This window comes from Mugil cephalus, chromosome 14 (assembly GCF_022458985.1).
Source record: "Mugil cephalus isolate CIBA_MC_2020 chromosome 14, CIBA_Mcephalus_1.1, whole genome shotgun sequence".
NCBI lineage: Eukaryota > Metazoa > Chordata > Actinopteri > Mugiliformes > Mugilidae > Mugil > Mugil cephalus.
The window spans coordinates 13,015,017-13,039,443 of NC_061783.1; the positions used below are offsets into that span (position 1 = coordinate 13,015,017).

Consider the following 24,427-nt stretch of genomic DNA (forward strand, 5'->3'; position numbering starts at 1 on the left):
ATTGTCATTTATTTATTTTTTTTAAAAGAAGCAAGCGAGACCAGCTTTTTTATGGGGCATCATGCGGCCGACGTGACCTAAGGTCACAGCTACGCCGCAGTTATTTTTTTACGTTCCGCATTTAAACTCCTGTTTTTTTTGATGATTTTGCAGATACAAATGAGCATCTACCCTCTCTAAGCTCACTAAGAGCGTAGTATACAAACACACATAAACACAAATGCACATTGTAAATATACACACTAGCAGTCAAGGTTAAACAAAGATAACCGGACCTTATTTGGGTTAGTGCAGCGTGTTGGAAGTGAGCCATGACCTGACACACACATAGAGCACACACACATCGAGCACACACACACACACGCACACACCTGTCAGGGTTGGCGTCTGCTCAGTCCTCTTTCTTGTAGTCTCTCTGTTCCTTTGTCCTCTGTCTTGGTCATCTCGAGGGACAGCTGGCGGGGCAATTCGAGCACCTGTACTTTATATGCGTGTGTGTTTGCGTGCGTCTCTATGTGTGTGGTTATGCATATCGGGGAGGTTAGGAGGCGGTATCTGCAGTGTCCTGGCCAAGTATCTGTGAATCAGTGTGTGTGTAGTGTGTGTTACGAGTGCATACGAGCACCTGTGCTGCCAGCAGGAGCCTGCCACAGCCGCGGAGCTTCCTGACGTATGCAGGTGACTTCATAAGGTCGAGCTGTGAGCACAGTCATAAGTATTATATTCAAGGATGTCAGAGTATTTGGTGCGTGACAGACAAATACAAATGTGTAAACAAGATCACCTTTAACTGACATGTTTTTAATACTTATTAACGTATTAATATGAGAAAAATAGTCCACCAAGCTGTGACTTGCCTGGTGTCGCTGTCCATTACGCAGCATCCGCACATTTGTTCCATTTCTTTAATCTGTCCTTTACTAAAATATTCATGCTAATTTGTATTTAGAGAAATTTAAATTTGTGGGGGAAAATTAAAAAAATATATAAAAAACGTCTAATCAACCAAAGACTTTGCGACACCCCCGCAGTGCCTCCGCGGACCCCCTAGGGGTCGCAAACCCTCTGTTGAAGACCTGTGCCTTACAGCATAATTTAATTCAAGATTTAAAGACAACTCAAACTCAGTCAGCATGCTAAGTGATTGCAAATGAGAAGGCAGCGATTGTTTAAGTAAAACACTGGAGGCACATCAGGCCTTTAATAATCAGATATTTGTATTTACCTCTTTAAAGTGAATCTGTCAGCCTGTAGCTTGTTGGCAGCTGCGTTTGACCCACTTTCTGTGAGACATCACTCAAACGAGCAAGCATGCAAATAAATGGTATGTAGTACATTTTTGCATGATCGTTCTGGGCCACTTCACGTGCTCATCGCATGCCCGGTTGAGCCCTGCGCGCTCCATCCTATGTAAAACTGCATCCCATCTTCACGCCCATCCTGTTTCCCATCCAAAAATACACTTGCCTGCGGATTGATTTTCACACCGCTTTTCTGCTCTTCCGGAAGACGCCACGTCGACATTAGCTCCCGCTGCAGAATTGTGTTTTCTGTCCTCTGCCGGTGAACTTTAACTTTGGCTTACATAAGCAATTAAATCGTCAAAACGAAACGGCGCCCTCGCCACATTTAAAAGCATGACAGACGAGAAAAGGAGCAGAGGTTGGCTTGTCATTCAACACACTCTGACGGGAGCCAAAGTGTGGGGGCGAGCGAGACCAAAACTTTATGTCAAGGAGTTGAATGAGGTCTCGCGAAACCCACAGCAACAGCTTGCGTCCCCCTGCTGTAATGCTGCGGTAGAGCCTCCGTAATCCAGCCATTATACCTGCCGCCTGCCTCACTGTCAGATTACTGCTGCGGAGCAGGCCTGTCAAATTAGGACTGTTTACCGTCCTCGTGGACTTACTTAATACATCTTCGAACCTAATTTCCATTTGTCTTGGAGCTCGGTGCATGTGAGGTTTATGTTGGCCTGCTGGGGAAGTGGGTTTGTTTAAGTGAAGGAGGGATGATTAACACTGAGAAAGATCTCATTGAATGTTTTCCAGTGTGCGCGATAGAGGGAGAGAAATAGTCTGGAAGGATCAAAGGCAGCAGATGTGTGAGTAACATGTACGTCTTTTAAATGTTTGGAAAAATGGAAGTGGAACAAGGCGATGTGTGATGTGTCTGTGTGTGTGTGTGTGTGCGCACGTGTATAGCTTTCAACATGTGCTTCTTTGTGTGCGTTCCCCGAAGGCCTCCCTGCTGACATATTGTCCTTATTCTGGTTCGGGCCTCTACTCCGAAGTGGCTCAACTGAGGAATGCTGAGTAATTCCCTCAGGTGGCGGCTTGCGCCCTGATGCTCTGTCAGGCTGTTCTTAAGTAAATAACCCTACTGCGCGTACCGCGTGTGTCACACGCAAGCGGAGCAAGGCAGGGATTTCTGTCTCTGTCTCGGAGCTTGTTCTCTTTAACTTTTCACTTTTTCACTTCCTTTTTACACGTCCCCTCCACGCAACACACGGCGGGAGCGTGTGCGCGCTCTGCTCTGCAGTTAATTTCTCCTCGCTCACATCCTTATCACGTGTGATTGTGATGTTGTTATGTTGTTATGTGTTGCCCTGGAGAATACTAGTACCAGAAAAAGGGAAGGGAGTAAGAGGAAATGGAAGGAAAGAAGAAGCGATCTGAGACAAAGTGAATACAGAGGGATGTTGAATTTAATTAAACCGTGCTTAGTTTAAATTAAAGTCCTCCCAAGGACGTACAGCTTGGAAATTATCCTCAGAATGCACGAATGCGCTCTTTCTTCACACCGGAATCTAATAGTGGAAGCCTTTTGTAAAGGGACGAAACCCTGAGAGCTGACCTTGAAGTAAATTTCTATTTTAACACTGATATCAATCGGCATTAAACAGCTGTTTCAAAAAGTGCTGTAACAGCATCACAAGATGCTCGATTAATGCCCCCACCTGTGAAGCTTAATAAAGACGAGGAAGGCGGCGGGAAAGTGCTTTCAACCCCAAACCCACACAAAGAGAGAGACTTCCTGATGATGTTTCAATGCAGCATGTGTCCTGAAGTACACGCAGGTTTGTTCTTATCTGCGCACAAGCCGCTTTATCTAGATTGTGAAGAAACCGTCAGAGCATCACTGACTGTTTCCACTGTTTATGCTATCTACACGCTGCCAGGCCTTCAGCTGGACTGTGCATACACGCATACGGTATGAATGGCAGCGGGGACGTGTCCGTGCTTATCTGCAGAAAAGAGCTTCATCATCAGGTACGCTGGAGCACATTTGGATGGCTTTTAAGAGGGCTGAACTCTGACCCGCAATGAAAGTGCTTAGGGTTAGCCAGTGTGTTGCATAACCGGTATCTCATTGTGCGTGTCTTTTCCAATTTCCATTTGCAAAGCTTATAAAAGTTCTGAAATAGTATTGGGAAAGCTAATGTGTGCTATCAGTTTAGCTTGTAAACATATCATAAATTTGATCTGGGGTTTATTGTTATTGTTTCATGAGGGAATATATACAGGTTGCATGTCTGCTAAGCCGTAGTACGTTCGGAACAACCGAGCTGTTTCAACATCGCGTTTTGGACACAGAGACACACTGTTTATGTTCATCACTTTTTTATGTTCCCAATCATTTGGGTCACAGTCATGCCTCTCACATGCGTGAAAGGAGGCAGACAGATGCAGACTTTGTTGTCTTCCACTAACCAGCCCGTTACCGCCCAGCCATTTGCTCGTCTTGTTGTGTGGAGTCAGTGAACCCAGAGCCTGCAGTGCAATCCAAGAACTTTGCAACGCTGCACTTTCTTTGGAAGTCTACTCTCATGACTATTATGACGCAGTTTAAACAGCTTGTTTGTAGCAACGTGTCTCAGCGGAAAAACCAACTAGGTCAGTTGCATTTGGTCCTGAAATTCCAGAGTTGATGAACCTTTATTCATTTCCATGAAGTGGAAGTACGAAGGCAGCGCAAGAAGGGACACGCTTACGGAGCAGGAGGCAGCTTGAAGTGACCTGCTGCCCGCCGGAGAAAGATTTAATGAATTTAATCACGTATGAAGAAGTATATGTGTGACAGACTTCATTTTGTTCTCTGTGTAGTAGCGGTGTGGATGTGGTCAGTAGTAAACATTAGCTAGACAAGCTAGGTCAGCAACAGATACTCACAGACACACACACACATCTGGATGTTTATTTTTGTGGGAGCCGGTGTTAATCTAATTCAATTAATTTTTTTCGTAACTTTTTTTTCCTACAATATCTTTATTGAATTTTACTAATTTAAAAAATGCAAATAAGACAGTGTAGGTCCTTTAAGGATGGGGACAGTCTGTGAAACAAAAAATAAACCCAACCCTGCACCCTGCCTTAAATAAATCCAACCCATACTTTTTGAAATGTCTCCTCTTTGTTTTCAACATTTTTTTTCCAGAGGTAAAAAGAAGCTATTGTCCTCTTTACTTGTAGGAGACATATGTTTAAAAATATTTTTTCACGAGCTTTTATATCATGTACATCAGGGTGGAGCCCAAATAGAAAGAGTTCTGCCTCTAATCTGATCAAGAGGATCTGCTGCACCTTTAATCTGACCTCTTCAAAAACTCAAATTTCATCGCAACTTTATCAGAGTAAGAGTTTAAACCTTTACCCCGAGCATAACTTAAGTCTGAGTCAAACAGGCTGGACTAAATGTCCTCACAGCCGGAAATGTCCTACCAAATGACTGCCAAGGTCAAAGGCTCGTAATGGTCCTCGCAAAGATAGCTCCCGAGAACACGCACAAACACACAGGTGTGTTCTCCGCTGACAGCCGTGCTTGCTGCGTTTCAGTGTGTGTGTGTGTGTGTGTCTGTTTGCGCGCGCGTGCGTGTAGGTGCATGCAAGCGTGTTCATCCCTCTGTGTGACAGAGGGACAGAACGCAGGAGACCAGTATAGACACGCAGGCTCAAATGGGCAGTGCACAGTGTATCAGGTGCACATGATACACATACAAACGCGCGCGCACACACACGCACGTAGACACAGAGACTTCGCACAGACAGGGAACTGAATCGTAGACCGCTGAGTACGAGGAAAAACTTGCAATTGTATCAGTGCATATTTACAAAACAGTGTTCGTGTGTAAACTTTCACAGTATTTGTGCCATTTATTTTTCCATGAACACAGATAGCGAGGGTGAATCCAGGCGAGAGCTCTGCTCCTTATCAATTCGACCCTTTGAATTAAATTGACAGGAGATAGGTAATTGATTCATGGGAAGAAAAAGACGCGAAGAGGGTTTGGCCACCTTGATACAATTGTAAAAGGTGCAAAACAAATATGTGATATGATGATGCAGCATATTCAAACCAGATGCTCAGCGTAGGTAATGACTTAACGACTTCTTTACTTTTATTTTCTATTCTAGGAATGACATTGCAGTTTATTATGAGGCGAAACGCACTTGTTACAAAAGTCAGGCATGTTTGAAGCAACATCCGCATGAAGCGGCGTGTGTGGTTTAACCTATATATAGAGGGAATACACATTGAGCAAAGAGCATGACAGTCACATGCCAGAGATCTGATCTTGTGTTTATGAACCAGCCTGTGACAGAGAACAGTGCCCTCTCAGATGTGATGTATAACTGGGATTGTGAGCGTGTGCATGACTGTGCACTGATGCACTGATTTTTGAGTTGTTCCTAAACCGTTTTTGTGTGTATCCAGCTGCATCCTTCTGGGGATTGCTGCTGACGTTAAGGAGTGTCATTACCATGGGGTGGGGGCGCCTGATCTGGTCTAGGTGGGTGGTACAAAGTAACATCCACGCAAAGCAAAGGCTTCCCAGCAGAACATTCAATTGTCACAAGATGGTCAATACTATTGACTTGTCCTGTCAGTGGTCATAATGTTATGCCTGATCGGTGTATCATATGTGTGTGTATCATATGTTGTATGATATAAAGTGCATCTGCATGCTTGCGTGTGTATTCGCTGAAGTCGGAGTCAGCTTAGTGTAAACGAGTAAAAAGTGCGCTTTAGCATCAGTATCTATCTGCGGCGCCTGTATGTCACATGATCAACTGACCTGATTTTGGGTTGCCAAGGCGATGCGTCGTGTTGAGGATGAATTTAACGCTCTTCACCGCCCTGCGACCTTTGGACGTGTCTGTGTCATTTTAGGAGAACAGCCTCAGGTGATTGAAAATGAGAAAAGTGCGCCAATTGTTTTTCGCTCGGCGTTGTGAATCGAATGAATCGCTATATCAGGGCCGTAGTCCACCAAAGAAAATGTCGGTCGACTTAGATTGTACCTATTCTTCAACTAATGAATAAACTAATGGCAAAATAGCCGACTCTGAGCCAGAAACGTGCTGTGTTTCTGATATGTCAGTACTTGAAGCATTTAAAATGAAAAACATGCCAACATAGACAAGTTAGCCTACCGCTAACAGATTGAAAAGCTGGATAAATACTGCAAAGATACTGACGTGAAGCGTTTGCTGCTAATAAAAGTAACGCCTGGGGCTTGTGGGTGTACTTCAGGTGGTGCAATTTTTTATTTTTTTTTGCGAACTTTGCATATGCGACAGGTTTGTTCCACATCCTCCTTATGCCATCCAAACCAGTTCCATATTATTGACTAGGAGCCTTGTTCTTCACTGGTTAGCTACGGCCCACGCGTCTACGTCGCCAACTTGCTTTTATCACATTTAGTACGTGATGGCAAATTCTCATCGTAGGGGTTGTTTTTGGCGGTAAATCGTGTATTGTTATCTCAGATTCCTAGTGCTGAATCGACTGAAAAGCGGCTGTCAAGGGTCCAACTGGCGGCAACGGTGCCGGACACACCACAAAACCTAGAGCCACCAATGTCCACCAATGGCCACACATCAACCGGCAATCGATAGTTGACCAGGAGACTTCAACCCTTCACTATAAATATTTTCCTTGGAAACTTGAGCTCACTCATTCTCATGCACATCCTGCAACACAGTGTTTGCTGGATGTTGGCAGGTAAAAATAGCATTTATTTCCCTAAGTGATGAGGAAGAGGAAGTACGATACTCTCAGTTTCACAGAAAAGAAATGTATGAAATCAGAGGACACTCAGCCTCTTATTCAGCAACCGTCGACCATCAAGGGCTTCAAGGGAGAGGGAGGCATGAACCATTTGTAGTGTGAAATCCCAGTATTTAAAAAGTTCAACCGCTCTCTCAGGCTATGAGCCAGACAATGAGAAAACAAACAAAGTTTTTGTTTTAGCAGCCGTACCAGTTTTATTCCCAACTTCCTGTTTCGTCATGACAGCTCCTAGTTTTCTGGAGCCGTTTGGTCAAAGTGGAACATCCATGTCCTCACAGGAAAGTGAGACGGATTCAGGAAAATGGTCTAAATGGTTCAGAAATAGCATTTTTTGTTTTGTTTTGTTTTTGTTTTTTTTATTATTATTAAAAAAAAAAAATAGAGCCTCAAACCAGTGTCTCATGTGGGTAAACAAAGCATGGTTGCTATGCCGATGGGGTGTCTGTGTATAAATAGCATGGGTGTTTGTTCTGAATACTGTTAAGAGAGCGAGAGAGGGAGCAACAGACAAAGAAAGAAGGGAGTTATACTGCTCAGATATTTACAGATACACGTGGGTTAGAGGTTTACAGAATAAGTCACAAAAAAAAAAAAATAAAAATCATATGTGGCCAAGGTGTTAAATTAATTCACAATGTGGAGTTTTAATATAATATGGCACCGTTATCCACTAAAAATCTAAACATGCTACTTTAATAATTTGTTACTTTAAGTCCGTTCTTAGAGAGCAGTTCTGCTCCACCGCTCCGTCTGAGAAAGAATACCGAAAATGATTTAATAACGCGGGCACACAGGTGATGAGTTGAACAAGTTCTGCACAACTGCCATTAAAAAAAACGGAAAGCAAATCATTTTGTGGAAAAACAACACTTGGCTGAAGGTTAAGCTGATGATTGTAATTGCATAGCGTGGAGTTTGGTTATTATGCAGCGATAATTGAGCGCGAACAAGCAATGGCTGCGACCTCGGTAATCATATCAGGGAAATAATAATAGCTGGCGATGTGAAGACTAGAGAGAAAAGAACGCTTTGGAAAAAACAAAACCAAAAACAAAAAACAAAAAAACGATGTTAATGTTCTGTTTGGCTCCACCCGCAGGGAACGGTGACCACACCTACGGACGGACAGACGGACGGACGGACGTGCTTGGACAGACGGCGCAGACATCTAGGACGCTTCCCTCCCGCCGGTGCAGAGATCCAGGCTTCACTTCAGGAACTGCGGCTCCAGTCGGTTGTCAGCTCTCCACTGAGCAGCAGGCTCCACTTAACTCCACCCAAAGTTGCCCTGCCTCCTCTGCTCAGGTGAGACTCGGGCGCTTGTGCGCGTTTGCCCGTGGCGCGTCTCTGTTGCGCTTCATACGTTGTGTGAAAGCAAAACTGTCATTCTGTTTTTTTGTTTTAATTCAAAAGCTTCTCTTGAAGTCATCTGCTGTGTTTACTGCTGCGCAGAGGAGGCATATATTGGTATGCCTGACCATTCGGTAGCCATGGTAACGCGTATGCATCTGCATTTGATTGCCGGAGTTTTCTCTGATTGATTAGAGCGTGAAAAGGAGTTAAAGCGCTGGTTTGTTTTTCCTCTGCTTTTTTTTTTTTTTTTTTTGGTTGTTGTTGTTCTGTTATTTGTCTTCATTCATTGTTGTTAGTTAAACACTCAAGATCAAGTTGTAGTTTGGAGGAAAGCCAGCCATAATCAAGAATTATTTGAAGGACTCTCATATCGCAGGATAAGGAACTCATGGTTTAGACGTCTGGGTTCGTTTGTAACCCGTGAACAATTCGTCTCAACCAAAGGAGTCAAACGGACTGAGTGAAAGCGCCCTACCCTTCTTTTCTTCTTTTGATAATAACACTGCCAGTGTTGTTGGGTTTACAGTAGCCATAAGAACTGATGTACTTATGTTTGTTTCTGTGGCTCAGAGGATAAACGTCTTCGAGATTGTCGAAGCTCCCGCTCTCCCTTTCCCTCTTACCTTCTCCCCTTTCATGCTTTTGATTTTCTTGTTTTCTTTCTCACTTCTCTCTGACCTTCACGCAGCGATGTTTCCCAGCATCATTTTGTTCCATTTCCATGTGTCTCCCTTCTCATCGCTCTTGTCCCCACTCTCAAACTGCATCCTTTCCCTCCGCTGCGTCCACTGGAGCTCCTCCGTCAGCCCTTTATCTTGGTCCTAGCAGCCATGGGTGGAGGCTTCATTCTGTCCTATGAGGGGTTGTAGAATGAATAGATGGACTTCTGGAGAAAAAGGCAGAGAAAGACAATCCCAGCTCTTTGTCTCATTGAACAGTTTTTCTCCTCTCCTCTCCTCTCCTCTCCTCTCCAGATAGGATTCTCCGTACAAGTTTGGAAATTTACAAAACCGTAATCTAACAAACAAACCGTCCTCTGAGCCTTGTCCCGACTGCAGCGTGCTTGCTTTTGGACTCGATAGTTTACTGTTTACTACCCTTCAGCGAAATACTTGACTCACCGACAGCATCGTTGCACTTTGCTGTGAGGCGCCTCGGTGTGCTCAGGGACTTGCTTCATAACTCTACAAATATGTTTTGAAGTGCACGCTAATTAGTTTATTAAATTAATGTTGCACTAATGCGGAGACGACGAGTGGTGGGGGTGAAGTAAGGAGAGCGGAGTGGAGAATCAAGGTGGTTAATAATAATCAAGCAAAGTCGCTGAATATAACGTAACCTAAAGTGAACCGTTTCCTCCGATCCTCTGTTGCTCCCTGTTTCTGCAGCAATCGCTCTCGACAAATGGAAATTACACATTTTGCTCCCTGCAGCTTTTCTGCTTTCTCCCTCTTTTGTAAACTCACTCTTGACAGTTGCCTTTCTCCGAGCAGCAACCCTCAGAAGCGAGCAGATGGAGGGGTGACAGTCTAAAAGCTCAAACAATTACGCTGGGCGGCAAGTCGCGGTGATCAACACATGGCTGCTGGAGTAGCGTATAGAGGCTGTCAGTCAACTCATTTAGAAGTCAGGCAGAAGAATATGAGGCATAAATCACATAAGACTCGCGTTAGCGCCTTTGACACATGCCTTATGTTGCATCCTGCGTGACTTACAGTTGTGCTCTGGAGTCGAATAAGCTTGTGTTAACAGACGGCTAATGTTACACTGTGCGGTCCACTTCATGTTTGGGAAAAACAGGCACGGAAAATAACACGTGCAAAGTCCCAACATGGTGGTGGGGACTTTGTGTTGGACATTATTTTGAAAAATAAGAGCCTCACAGTATAAATATCTCGATATCTGGCTCGATGAGTCATTTACTTTTAAACACGTTTTAACACTTTTTGGAAACCTTACCACGAAGCTCAGGCAAAAAAACTTGGATGTTTACACAGAAACAGGTCCAGTTTCCCTTTGGATTGTAGAAAACACTTAATGGAAGCAATCCTTCTGTCACTCCTACAGGCACGCTGCTGCTGCTGCCGCTCTCAAACCCTCGAGCCGGTTGATCGCTCTGCCCTCAGGTTCATTACTGGACGTCCCCACAGTAACCGCCGCTGCTTTCTGTACAACAAAGTTGGCTGGACTCCTCACACACAGAGGCGGGATAAACGCTTTTATCTTTTTTATTTATAAAGCCCTAACTGGTCATTTACCAACATATATATCGTCCGTGCTGGACTGGACCACAGGAACTTACCCAGCCGGCTCAAATGACCATCTTAAGCTTCAAGTTTCTGACAAAACTAAATGACGCTGCTATCTTTATGACAAACCGTGCCTGTGTTCACTGGCAAAATTATCTTTTAAATTGGCAACTGTCATCTGCATAATTCATGGCCAAATTGAAATAAAAATATATATATTTTCCTCTCACAATACCTATGTAGTTTTTCTAAAATAATGTCTGCTGGTGTGCACCTGAAGTCTTGTCATTCTCCAAAAAACAACAAAAGACTTGAGCTGAAGTATATTTCTTGTTATTTTTTGTTACCGGTGCAATTTTAGGGATTCAGAGCCAGAATCGATGGAGATAAATACATAAATATATGCAATATATATAAACATGCTGTAAAGTTTCATTTTATTTAGTTTTCATATATTTTACTAGGTTCCTGGAAAGAATTGTTTCATTCAGTAAAAGCCAGTTCTAAATTTGTGGAAAGAGGATTTGAAAGTTCTTATGTGGCTCTTGCTCTAAATATCTTTTTTAAAGCTTTTCTTGTCACATATAAGATGTTTCTATCCTCTCAACTCTGCAGGATGAAAACAGGTTGCACAAATTAGTTCACAAAATCCGTCTTCTGTCTGGGGGCATCATATCGATCCTCTCATTAAGTTGTTAACGTTACCAGTAGTCGGATGCATCTTCAAATTGAGGTAATCCTCTGGGCTCGTTTGCGCAATATGCTTGGCTTTTAGTCTGTTGTTTAAGGCTGTAAAAGACACACACACATATATATATATATATATATATATATGTCTTGGAGGGGATCTGCGGCGGCTTTCTATGGACTTTTCTGAGATTGATTAGTTTTTTATTTTCATTTGAAACTAAAAAAGGCTCCCACCCGGTCTGCCGTGGTTACCCTCCAGCAGCCTGCGGCTACATCTCGCAGAAATTTTAAAGATGTCAAATTACTAATTAACCCAGCGTTGATTTCACTCATTCGAAGGAGCCTGCAATGCCAGGCGGTGTCCCTCCCTCCCTCGAAGATATGCCCAATGTGAGGTAAACTTCCCCTTTTGTTTGCAACGCTGAAAAAAAGTAGATGGAGTTCCGAGGTCGGCATTATTCCCGGTTAAATGTCAGACATGCGCTGCATTGAGGCACACTGCAGCATGGAGAGAGTTAAGCAACCTGAGTACATGGATAGGTCGTCCCTTCTCTTTTTCTTTCTGTGTGTGTGTGTGTGTGAGCATGGATTTCCCCTTCTCTGTTTTCTTGTAATAGCTGCGCTCTGCTCTATTTGATCTGGGCCCCTGCACTCATAGTAGGATTGAATTGGGTTTGGAGAGCAAGGGAAACACGCACGCACTCACAAATACACACACCTGAGACCTGAGACCAACTGCAACAGCAGCTGCCTCGAGTAAGAGGGAAGGGAGGGAGGGAGGAGGACTTTAGAATGGTAACGACAAATTAATTCAAGATACGTTTGATTATCTCCCTCAGATTCTCTCCTTTTTTTTTTCTTCTCCCCTCCGCTTTTGTCCCGCTGTCTTCGCCCGTCATTCCACCGCCCAACCCCGACACACATACTCCGGGTGTCTGCTCGAACTAAACAATTAGTTAATTACCTTTGCCAGTGTCACTGAGTTCAGCCAGACCGCCGGCTGTGGCTGGGTTACTAAGAGGGTGGAAGGATGAATGAATCCTTGTATTAGATAATCTTCACAACAGAGAAGAAAAGAGCAAAGTGCTTGAGCAAAATGTATTTTCGTGTTCCAGCCAAGGCCTTTCCTTCTCATTCTCACAAGACGCTACCTTGTCTTCGCCTTAAAGGTATTCAAAAGGGTGCTTTATGAAGAAGAGCAGTAGGAATTAAGTTTTATTTTCCTTTTGGTTGATAGAAACATGAAAGGTTTTTAAATCAGTATATGAAGGTAATGCTCCAGCAGGAGCGGCAGCAGCTCCTTATGTTCGATACAGAAGCTATTAGTTCACAAAAGAGAGACACTTGAGTCAGGGCTTAATGCCCACACAGGGTCGTCCTCAGCTCGCGTGTGTTTCATTACTCCTTAACGCCGCGGCAGCGTACTCTCGTCCACGCACGTCCGCCGCTCAGTGCGCGGCCGTTGGCGTGAGAGATGCTAAAGCAAAGCCTATGCACCATGACATGTAAGTGGAATGCGAAATGTCATTGGGAACGGCTGCATTTCTATTGACTGGAATTCAGCCGCTGGCGTGGAAAAACATGTTGCTGTAGGTCATTACTAATGAGCCATACGTGTGCTGGAACATTCTGGCTGTCGGTGCGCGCGTGAGAGGGAATGAGGGTGGAAGCCTGCATCTCTATTTTCGTGTCGCGCGGTCGCGAGCGCCGCGTCGAAGAGCGGGTAAACTGTGTGAGAAAGTGAGAAATGTGCGTGTAATTCCATTCTGCGTGGGCTCCGTTGTTCACAGTCTGCCTTTGGTGTGATTAATACCGTCCTCCCTAACTCAGACCCACTTTTGTTGCTCCTGTCTTTGTTTCTTCCACATTCCCTTCTCCTCTATAGCATTAAGCAATGAGTAATGATGGCTGACATCATCTCTAGTGAGGCTAGTGCTGACTAATTGGCCAGAGCGATCTGATTGCATTAGATGCTATTCCTTCAGGGTATTCCCTGTCCTCCACCCCCGCTTTGAAAGATATCCCTCATTGTTTGCATGGAGCCAGATATTGCTTCTGTGAGGCACTTCTCCTTTGGCTTCGGATTCAGCGGCTCTGAGCTTCGGAGGAAACAAACTGGATCGGTTGCGAGCGGGGCCGTGGAAATTTGCATGTTTGATTTATGGTTTGCGTGCCCGAACCTGAAAAGTGAATAAGGTTAAAAGCTGCGATTTCTGTCGAGCCTTGACAGGGCTTGTTAATTGCTTTCATCCGAAATGCACGTCTCAGGACACCTGGAGGATATTACAAAGAAGCTACTGGGACGCTAATATACGGCTTGGATGTCTTCGGTTATTGTGGGGGGATGCTCCGGGTGCTGGTGCGAAAAAGCAATATAGCCTGAAAAATGAAGTTGCACTTTAGATTTACTAACACTCATAAGAGGCTTTTTCCTTCACTCATCTCTCTTCCCCTCTCTCCTTCAGTCTCTCTCTCTCTCTCAGAACCTGCCTTTTCAAGTGAGGTAAAATGATTATAGTAATGGATGCCCCAACCCCTCTCGTGCTCTCCTTCACAGTCGCTACTCTGTACATTCTGTTCTGTACATTAGTGCGGCCCCAGGGATGCCCTCACGCTCCGAGGCTTAATGCAATCACACCTCCGGCATAAGTGCACCGTGAGAGATGGAGGGAAATGAGGAGAGCGGGCGAAGATGAAAGAGAGATACAGGTGGGCGGCAACTGGCAGGAGTGATCACATCACAGGAGGATAATTACCTGCAGACAACATTGAGAAGTCATGCAAATTAGATAAATTACAGCCTTTTCTGTCAGTCACCGGTGGGTGTACGGTTTCTTGGCACATGTCATCTGCGCGACCGGGAGCTACTGATTTTCTGTTGCCTCCGCTTTTGTTTTGATTCTGATAGTTTTCAAGGCTGGCATGCGAGGAATGACGCGACTGACTTTGAAGTTGCTCGGACATGGCTCCGCTTTTGCATTCTGTCTGCAAAGAGCGGGCTGGATACGGCAAAAATAGATTACAAGTGAAATGGCGACAATAAAAGAAACGGTCCCTCGGCTCAAAAAGCAACAAAGAAAAGTGGTTTGCTTTCTCAGCTATTTTTATGGATCGTGTGCTCGGATGTTCTAAAACAGTCAGGAGTTCATGATGACAAACACTTCTCCAGGAGGAGCTGGGCTCAGTTCAGCAACTTCAGCTTTTAGTGAGATGAATGGGAACGGCCTTTGTGGTGCCTGGGAAGTCCTTATTCCGAGACCTATAGAGAGTTTATTGCTTTTACAACTAGACTGTATGATAAAGTGCCATCTCTGCCGCCACCCGCTCTCCCACCTTAACGTTTCCTCTCACCTTCCCTGCGTGCTTCTGCAGCTGAGATCCCTGTCGCCTTTGTTATCTTGGTTTTCTTTTTTCCTTTTTTTTAACCTCTTTGTTAACTTCCCCATCGCTTTTCTCGCCTTCATCCCGGCGCGCGTCCTTATTTCACCGTCAGTTTCCCCTCCGCTCTCTCCACACGCCTCTCTCTCTCAATCACTGTCACTGGCTTCACCACAGCCTGCTTCATTACCCTCTATTTCCCTGTCCCTCCTTTCCTTTAATAGTTAGCCGCGGTGTCATTTACATTAACCTCCTCTGGATTTTTTCTTCATCTATTGTTGATTTTCAATTTCTCACCCGTGCCAGTCGTTTCTCAACATGGCTGAGAGGGTTGGCAAGTTTTGTACAATGATGTTAGTGTGAAAATCGAACGACTAGGTTCAACGGCAGCCTCCCGGCGTCTGTGTTTATGACTTTCAAAACATGAAAAACAGCAGATACATTTTTAGGGTGATTGAAATAGCTCATGATGTCATCCACAGGATTCCTGAAAAGCAATTTTGAAGCTTGATGGCTCGTATGTTGCCCACAAAATGGGCAAAACATCACTCGATCGCTGTCCATTTTTGGTCACCAACCACTCGTACTGGCCGCTCTGGTTATGACTTCCGCTGCCACCCCGGAGTTGGTACATTCATTTCGCCTTTTGTAAAACTATTTTGCATTTTGTTAATTTGTTTTGTGATATGTAAATTTGTTTCGGGACTTGTGAATGTGTTATGGTAATGTAATTTTGTTTGTGGTGTGTAAAAATGTTGTCTAAAATGTGTATTTGTCTCAAACTTTGTGAAAAGGTTTCACATTTTTGGATAGGTAGCCGCCTGTCACTCAAAGTGGCCACGCCCCTACACACTACGTAACTTGAAAAGGCATGGCTGCTAAGATCAGAGGAGGTTTTTCTAAACTTAGCTGAGTAAACCTAACCAAACAGCAACTGAAAATTAAAGTAATATCCAAAAATGCAATAATAACTAAAAATGATGATCCCATATAGGATACAGACCCCAGTCTTGTGTCAGACGTTTGACTTTAATCCTCTTTATGCTGCCTCCCACGCCTGCAAAATTGCAAATGACGTTTCCGCAAACAATTATAGATGCTATTTGCGGATCATTGGCAGTCGACCTGTTGTTTTTGTGCGAGGATGTGTTGTATTCTTTGGTGACAGTAACCCATTACAAAAGCCGACATATCTCCTGTAAAGATCTCTTGTAAAGGACACAAGTTTCCTGAAAAACAAAACTTTTCCTGTGGGAGTCAATGGCTGTCTACAAAACATAATCCCACAAGCCTTTTGCTCTCTGCGTAGTCCTGTTTATACGAAGCCAACGCGGAATCTGTCGGCTCAGTCCGTATGGCCGTGCTGATGGATGGCCACTTACCAGCATCCCTATATACACTTACACTTACGGAGAGCGCAGTGAACTTGGTGCCCTCTGGTTTCCTGATTTGTGTAACAATGGCAGATATGGCTTAGGAATTTTAATGGAACAGTGACGGGTGATAGCCAGCAGATGTTATTCAACAGCGTGGCCACTTGAGACATGTTCAGGCTTACAGTAGACACTGATCAGGGATTGGGTCCCAATTATTTTTTGACAGTTGAGTAACTGATTAATAACCCAATGATTTCAGCTCTTGCTGCAGCGCCACAGGACTGTGCTAGCTTTGGACGAAGAGCATGTGCACATCAAAGACCGCCTTCCACTGTACGTAACTGTAGGTTGTGTTAGTAACGTCACATTCAAGAAAATAGACGATCCAGTGTTTTTGTTTGTCACAGCTATTAAGGTGGATCCTCATCACTGTTAAAAATATGTCATCAGTATTATAAAATAATGTATACTACCACTATAAATAGTGATGAGGCCACAGCAGACGGTTTAACTAGCTGGTTATCTATCTGCTAGGGAGAAACACTCCCTTCTTTTTTGGTGCTGAGATGCCGTGCAGGGATTTCTCACCATAGCTGGAGAATAACCTCTGAGCCGTTCGAAGGCCCTAGCGTGTGTGTAAAGTACGTGTGTGTCCGCATGTGCGTAGGTGTGTGTGAACGCGTTTGACAGCGAGGGATTACATAACAGAGACGGCTGCTGCTGCAGGTCACTGTGAACGACGGGAGCGGACACACACTCGCACATGTGAATGATTACAATGTGTCGTAGCTGCACGTACGCGCAAACGCACGGCAGACGCTCTTCCTCGCATCCCTCCATCTGGCGTATTTGATGTGCGGCCCGATTAGCCGAAAGTGTATACACATGAAGCTTTTACCCACGGGATAGTTGAGATTGTGCCGCTCACTGTCGTCAACAGGTTGACATTTTGAGCGATGGCTTTTAGCGCTCGAGCCCCTGCTGTAGTGTCTTTGACGCATTTCGGAGTGCAGCGGCTCAATTCCTGGAAAGTGTTGAGCTTTGAACCTCGCATGCAGATCGTGACATCAAATGAGAAGTCATTAAGAAACATGCAGATAAGGTTCTCGAGAAACGGCCATTGATCTTTATTTATTTATTGTTTGTGGCGAGACACATTCGAAGATCGTGAAAGATTTTGACGCACGAGTAAAACCGTCACATCCTTAAACAAACCATTGTGACCATTCCACATGACAAGAATTTGTATTTTAACAGTAAACAGCGCAGTTCAATTGATTATTTTCTCAGCAGTCAGTGATTTATTTTCCACTAAATCATAGCACAGCCCTAACGTCTCCTGTTAATCTTTCAGACGTTCATCTGCATGATAAAATATTTGAAGACTAAATTTGTTATAGTATTAATCACAAAAGATGAGATTTATGCAGTGCAAATATGTGAAATATGTTATTTATCTTCTTCTGCCATTAATCGGCATGCATAGTGTTGGCTGTGATTTAACTTAATGACATGTGCAGCTGTATTATTCATCTGCAAAAGGTTGATTTCACCCACTTAACATTAATGGGAACCTCCGTCATTAAGTTTAATGGGTCTATATGCGCATAAACAAGCTGCTTCCAACTTCTAAATGCGCTGGAAAGAAGTGTTGCCATCGGAGCCGTTCGCATCTGTTCTGGAGCATTGACCACCAACCAACAGTTGGACGAGACTCGCTGGAACAGTCCAAACACTGACGCTGCTTTCTCATGGATTTCGGCCGTCTTAGTGTATTGTGTCTCTTCCCACGCCGACTCCGTGTTATCGCTGAATATATATTGTATCTGGACCAAAAAGTTGGCACAGACGATGCTGCACCTGCGTGAAAGGAAATGACTCTCAGTAGTATGTATTCATACTGCATCTGCCCTGATCAGTTGGTTAATACAGTTTCTCTGCAGATGCAACACGCCGAACTGACTGATATTAAACTAGTGGAAAAGAAAACAGGATTCACACATGCTCGGCGCTGGCCCGTCACTGACTGTGGGCTTGGTGTGTTAGATGGCATGTTTGGGGTGGTTGTCATGCTGCAGAAGAAATATTTGGAATTGAACATATCAAGAACCGAATCAGGGAGGGCCCTGATTCAGTTCTCGATAAATATTTGAATGAGTAATACAATGAATACACACAAATACTGTATCAACGCTCAAACAAAATGTCCCCTGTAAACTTAAACAGAGAGAAAAATGTTATATAAAGATGTAGCGCGGTGTAGTTTCCAGCTCTTTCTCTCCTATCGCTGCACCAGCTCCACTAATGAGACTACATTACTCCCTTAATAGAAACCCATGTTTGCTACTCGGTACAGCTGCACTCAGACACACAATCACAGTAATATAAATACACACACACACATGCTGCAAGCCGAGGCTGCGGTGGATGACGTGTCATGCGTGGAGGACACACGAGTCCAGTTCGGGAACTGATTCTATTCTAAATGAAGCAGGAGTTTTTGAATTATTGAAACGCCTGTCCTCTTTTCTCTGCTCCATCTCTATCTCCATCTCTCCTCTTTCCCTCTTTAGATCTACTTTTTTCCCCCCTCCTCTGCGCATTCCTCTTTCTTACACCCTTCTCTTCCTCCCCCCTTTATCCTTTTTTACTCTCCTCTATTAAATAAGCAGGAAGGACGGTCAGATTGATTTGTGAACAGTACTTTAGTGTCTGTGTGTGTGTGTGTGTGTGCATCTGTGTGATTTGAGAGATGTTGGTTAATCCAGTGTCGTCTTTGGGGACCGATTTGGCCCATATTAGAACCAGCTATTACTGTGTCTAAAACCTCCTGTGCATTGAGACAGTCATTATTTACTGCCGTTTCTCGTCCCAGCTCACACACTAGCATTTTACTTCTAACAGCTCCACCCTGCTCTCCCACAGCAAACACAGTGAGGTGGATTAGAAGTTATAAAAAAAAGCATCTACAACAAAACATATTATACGCTGCACTTTTTGTTTGCACAACAGTGCAATTTTGAAAGAAAAACAATCACCCAACGATTATGAGAAGAGAAAATTCACCAGTCTTATTAAACGTGACAGCGTATCACACCGCACATAGGTCCTATCGTCACCTCAAACAGGTCGTGTTAGCTGTTAGCACGTGTCAGCCATAACATCGCGGTCATAATCAGCGGTCACGTGAATAACGGTGATTATCTCGTTATCGTGGCACCTGTCAGTGGGTGGGATACATTAGGCAGCAAGAACATTCAGCTAATTTGCTGATTTGCTAGAGGCAGGAAAAATGGTCAAATGGAAGAACAATTTCAGTGGCTTTAACAAGGACCAAGTTTCCCATGTCCGCTTACTGAAAGCAACGTGGGTACGTGGGCATCAGAACTGGACACGGCGCAATGGAAGAAAGTGGACTGGTTTGATGAATCACCTTTTCCTTTGCTTCACATGATTTTCTTGGTGAGCGTGTGAATCCAGGACGGTCTGCAGCAATGTCTGGGTGGCGCTAGGTTTCAAAGTAACATCCACATTAATGCCAGGACTCAGGATTCTGAGAAGAACATTGTAATGGAATCGATCTGATATATACATTGGCAAACACTGAGAATCCCAAAAAGCAGTTTTGAAGGTCAAAAAATTAGCAAAGAGGATGAATGAGAGAACTAACAACCTCTTATCGTGCCCACTTTTTACTCAAAGCGGCCACGCCCTTATATTTTTCAGCCTTAATACAATTTAATCAGGCGATGTAAAAGAAAAATAAGGTATAGAGATATAAACCGATATAATACCAGCGTGTAAAAATGATTATTTCTACTGTAAACATTTCAAGATGGATGTCTATGGGGATTCATTCGCATTAGTCTGCCTCAAGTGGCCATTTGAGGAACTGCAATTATTGGCTTTTATTGCGCATTGTCTACATTTTTCAGCACCAGCGGTTTCAGCTGTTACACGCTGAATACCACCTACCTCTGATGACTTATCCGCATTTAAGTACGGTAAGAGTCCCGTCGTTTATCATCCGCAGCTTATCGCTGACAGCGACTGTGCCCTCTCTCCCCCTTCCTCTCCCCTGCCTGTCACAGATAAATGTTCCAGATCGAGGATGTTGTAAGACATCTGGCAGGACAACTTTTCGTTTGTATAGATTTGGTTTCACGTAACAACGCGCGGCGCTAATTCAGATAGATACTTGTGTATGCTAGATGGATATTGTGATGGAGCGTTGGCAGCGGGACAGGTCTCTATCCTGTTTTTACGACGGGAGTTGATAAATGATGCTCTAATAACCGGCCCCGCTCAGCAGGGAATGAATGCTATGTTGAGAATGTCTAATAGCACACACACTTTCCCTTTGCTGATGTTTTGACCTTAGTAATAAAGAAAGAAATGACAACCAGAACTGATACAAAGAAAAGGCTTGCACTCACACTATAGTAATTGTAATAATAATAATAATAATAATAATTACTATTTTTATAGATTAATAGAAGTATAGTATCAGAATCTCTCTCAACTGATAAATAGTAATAAATAAGAAATGTTGTAATATCAATTAGATCTCAGATTTGGCTCTGGACCATTGTGATAAGTATTTATCTGTGAGCTTTGACACTTAATAAACTGAAAAGTTAATCAATCAAATAACCAGTCATAAAAGTTATTGTATTATTTTTATTGTTAAGTTTTCCAGCCACAGTTTTCCAGATACGAGAGAGTCTGTCTATGTGTTGCAGGTCTCAATGGAATTTTACTTTTGTTTCTCTCACTCCATTCCTCTCCCTCCATGTCTCCTCTGCTCCTCTACAACTGCTTCCTCTGTCCTCTCTGCTCTTCAATATTGATATGAGCTGTCATTGGTCCAGTTATTTATGAGTCCCCTCCCTGGTATTTTTCCATTGGCTTCGGCCCTACAGTAAATTTTTTCTCTGGACAAATCTAATCCAGAGCAGCCTGATTTTCTGTAGTATAATACTCCGGCTGACTCAAACCTGTCAGCTGATAATAAAAAATAAAAGGTGGTATGTTCGGTTTATATGTATAAATATATATGTATGCATGTATGAATGTTTTTACAGCCTGTCCTCGGTCTCTGTTTCTTGCTTTCTCTCCTCTCCTCTCTCTGTCTTCATTCCCTCGTAACTCATACCGCAGCCAGAGGCTCTTTCCCATAACCTCCTCAGACCTGTGTGTATATTTGTGATTCTTCATGTAAGTCTGGTACACACACCCACTTGTGTGAGCACGCATGCTCATTTGTAAAGTAGTGCCTCATTACACGAGCCCCGGGGATTTATGTAGGAACTATTTCCTGTTTGGTGTTGGGGAGCGAAGGGAAGTAGTGAGGATGAAATATGACGTAACAACAGCGGTGGTCTTCCTGTGTGCTCCACTAGAACCTGGGTGTAACCCAGATTGAAGGTTTCCGTGGTCATTACGGGCCATATGCAGAGCTGCCATTGGCCCGGTGGAGTCAGTATAACTGACGCAAACAAACAGGAAACTGTGGCCTGCGCACGCATGACACAAATGCTTGTCACTTACAAATTGTAGGTACATGTATGTGTCCCACGGTGCTGTTGTGCTCGCCCGTAAAGTAACTATCGCTTCTGATAGAGAAACATTTCCATACGAGTGGGAAACGCGATTATCCCATAATTCAATTTGCAGCTTGTCTGAGAAAAAAAAAATCGAATATTCCTTCTGTTAAAACTGGTAATTTTATGTATATGCTTGCTGTTAACACAACATCTGCAAATAAAACATAAATGAGATGCAGCATGTCACACAAATTCTGTCGTTTCTGGTCCCAATACTTATACAGGGAGCTATAGCCATTGCTTTTGTGTTCGTATAACTAAGAAGACTAATGTTTCCTTCTTTTTTTATTTTTTTGTTGAGGTCTGCATTTGTGCCTCTGTGTGAATGCATGAAAAACACCTGCATGTGCCTGAGCAGGTGAAGAGCCCAGAAAGGAAGCGAGGGTTTTTTTTTTTAAGACCGGAAAGCTTCACACTGAGCGCGGCTATTTTTATTTATTATTTAAGTCCGCGTATTTCACACTTTCCCCTCTTTTCAGCGCCACGGGTGGTTCTTACCTGACACGCCGGAGGAACAAAATTAGCGCCGCACGACACCTGAACCTCGCCGTTTAAATGTCATTAAAGTGTTTGATTTCATCCTTGTTGTGGCTTTCAAGGCCGCGTGAAACTGTTCCGCGTATAACGAAGTGAATTTTGCAGCAGTGATAATTTAACCAAAAGACGGTCCTTATGTTGTTTAGTTTGTTAACAATTTCTTTATTTCCTCTCTGTCTCGTTAATTAACGACTTACAGCAGAAGGTAATAAACTGTCACCCCAACCGAATCGTCTCGATCGTCAGTTTTATGTTCAGGAAATAAAAGTTGGGATTCCTTTTTTTTTTTGCGGCAGGCAGGATGTGAGCCCCTCCAATTTCCTCTAAAGGTGTGAAGTCATTTGCTAAAAACAGAGGCAATGTAACACCCTGTTCGCTGTGCGAATCTTGCACATTCACCTTGAGACAAAAATATTGAACGATTGGGGCTCGTGCGCGCAGCTACACAGTTCGTCCGCGCTTTCATTTAATGCGGCGTGTCGGATCGAGTCAGAGGAATGAAAACGTAGCGTTTTTTCAGAAGAACAAGCCTGTATGCGCCGCTGTGTCCTGTGTAAATGAGTGCTCCGCTGTGTAGGAGTGTTCATTGTAACGTTGCGTGACATGTTGTTGTTGTAATAAGTCGGTACACAGCTTTGATTTGCTGTCAGATGCTCTTCATGTTATCAGGCTTATTAGTTGCAGATCGGCAGCAGCAGTGAGGGCCAACAATGAAGTCTGGTGATTAAAAAGCATCTCCGAGTTACCATACAGTGTAGTAGCAGTGCTTTGCTATCACAGTTTGTTTGACTCTGATATATGCAGCGAAAAAAAAAAAAAAAAAGAAGTAACACCAGTTGCCTTTAAATAGACTAGAAAGCCATGCTTTCCCTCTCCATAGCAACAGTTAAGAACTGACTTGGGAGATGGAGTGGATTCTCTCAGAAGCTTATTTACTCTGTGTGTGTGTGAGAGCGTGCGCACATGTGTGTGTGTGTGCGCACTGTACGTCCTCCTTCTTTGTGTGCCTCTGTGTGTTTATTTGTGGACGGAGAGTTCCAAGACGTTGTTTGTTTGGTTCAGTCCATCTCTGTGGAAACCCAGAACTAGGAGTGAACTGTTGAGACTTTGTCTCCTGCTACGTCACGTAATGAAGTCCTCATCGTCTGCTGTCAAACCCCCAGAAGACGCACCCACACAGGTATAACGAGCAGCCTGTGCGAGTAGTGTACAATTATCCGTGCTCCGTTTCGGCGGCAGCGCCGTTCTTTCCTTAATAAAAATAACAAAACGGTATGTATGAATGGGTCTTACTCAGCAGATCCTGCAGTACGCAGGACTGCACTCAATTACCTCCCATGCACATGAACCCAGGAACCTAACTACTGTAGATGATGCTGTATCTATTAGTTGCTGCAGGGTGGGCACAAACACACAAAGAAGCATCTGCAAACACACACACACGTACAGTGTGGAGCACGATATGGGGTTGCATCTCTCCAGATGGCGGGAGCCGCCCACACACTGCCAGTTGTTATACAATATGTATTGTATAACAGCAGAGAGCAACAGGCCCCCCTCCCTGAAACGCCGCACACACTAACACACATCCAGCTATTTCCCCCCACAGACACGGGAGTGACCACACGCATTCACACATTTACATAGAAACAATATTCATCTTGTTTGGAGACACTTTCTGCGGTGCGTGCCGTATCAGACACATCAGCGGGGCCCGCTATTCAGCCAGTTAGATACCTTGATCAGTTCACGAGACAGCTGGTCAGGCACCCAGCCAGTGAGATGGATAATAAATTTGTCTGTTAGCCAGTCATACAGCTGTGCACTGACTCACGCAGCTGTTCGCCTAACAGGGCTGCCGGCCATTCAAACAGCTGTGCAGTCGGTCAGGCAATCAAGACGTGTTTTTTTTAGCCAGTAAAAGGTGCAGCCTGCTAGCTTGTTAGAGATTTGCATATTTGTGTGTAAAACTTAAGTATCACAAATTCTAATTTTGGACGCGCATATTTTTGGTTTACTAGATACAGAGATAGATGAGGCTTTATAGGCTACAAATGATATGAAATGAGAGGGCTCACATTAATCAGTGCTTCAGAGCATCACAGTGCTCTCTGGTTGGAGCCCGTTGGAGTGGACTGGAGTGACTTTCTGTTTCTTCGCTCTG

General features: G+C 43.9%; 1 protein-coding gene across 2 annotated transcripts in view; it reads left to right on the forward strand.

Moving 5' to 3' along the window:
- Positions 1–24,427, forward strand: part of atxn1a (ataxin 1a) — an 85,923-nt gene that overhangs the window by 14,557 nt on the left and 46,939 nt on the right. For both annotated transcript variants that reach the window (XM_047604514.1, XM_047604516.1), the window contains one exon: positions 8,174–8,379. The gene's annotated coding sequence lies outside the window, so the exon portion shown is untranslated. Of the gene's footprint in view, positions 1–8,173; positions 8,380–24,427 lie in introns of those variants that run through there.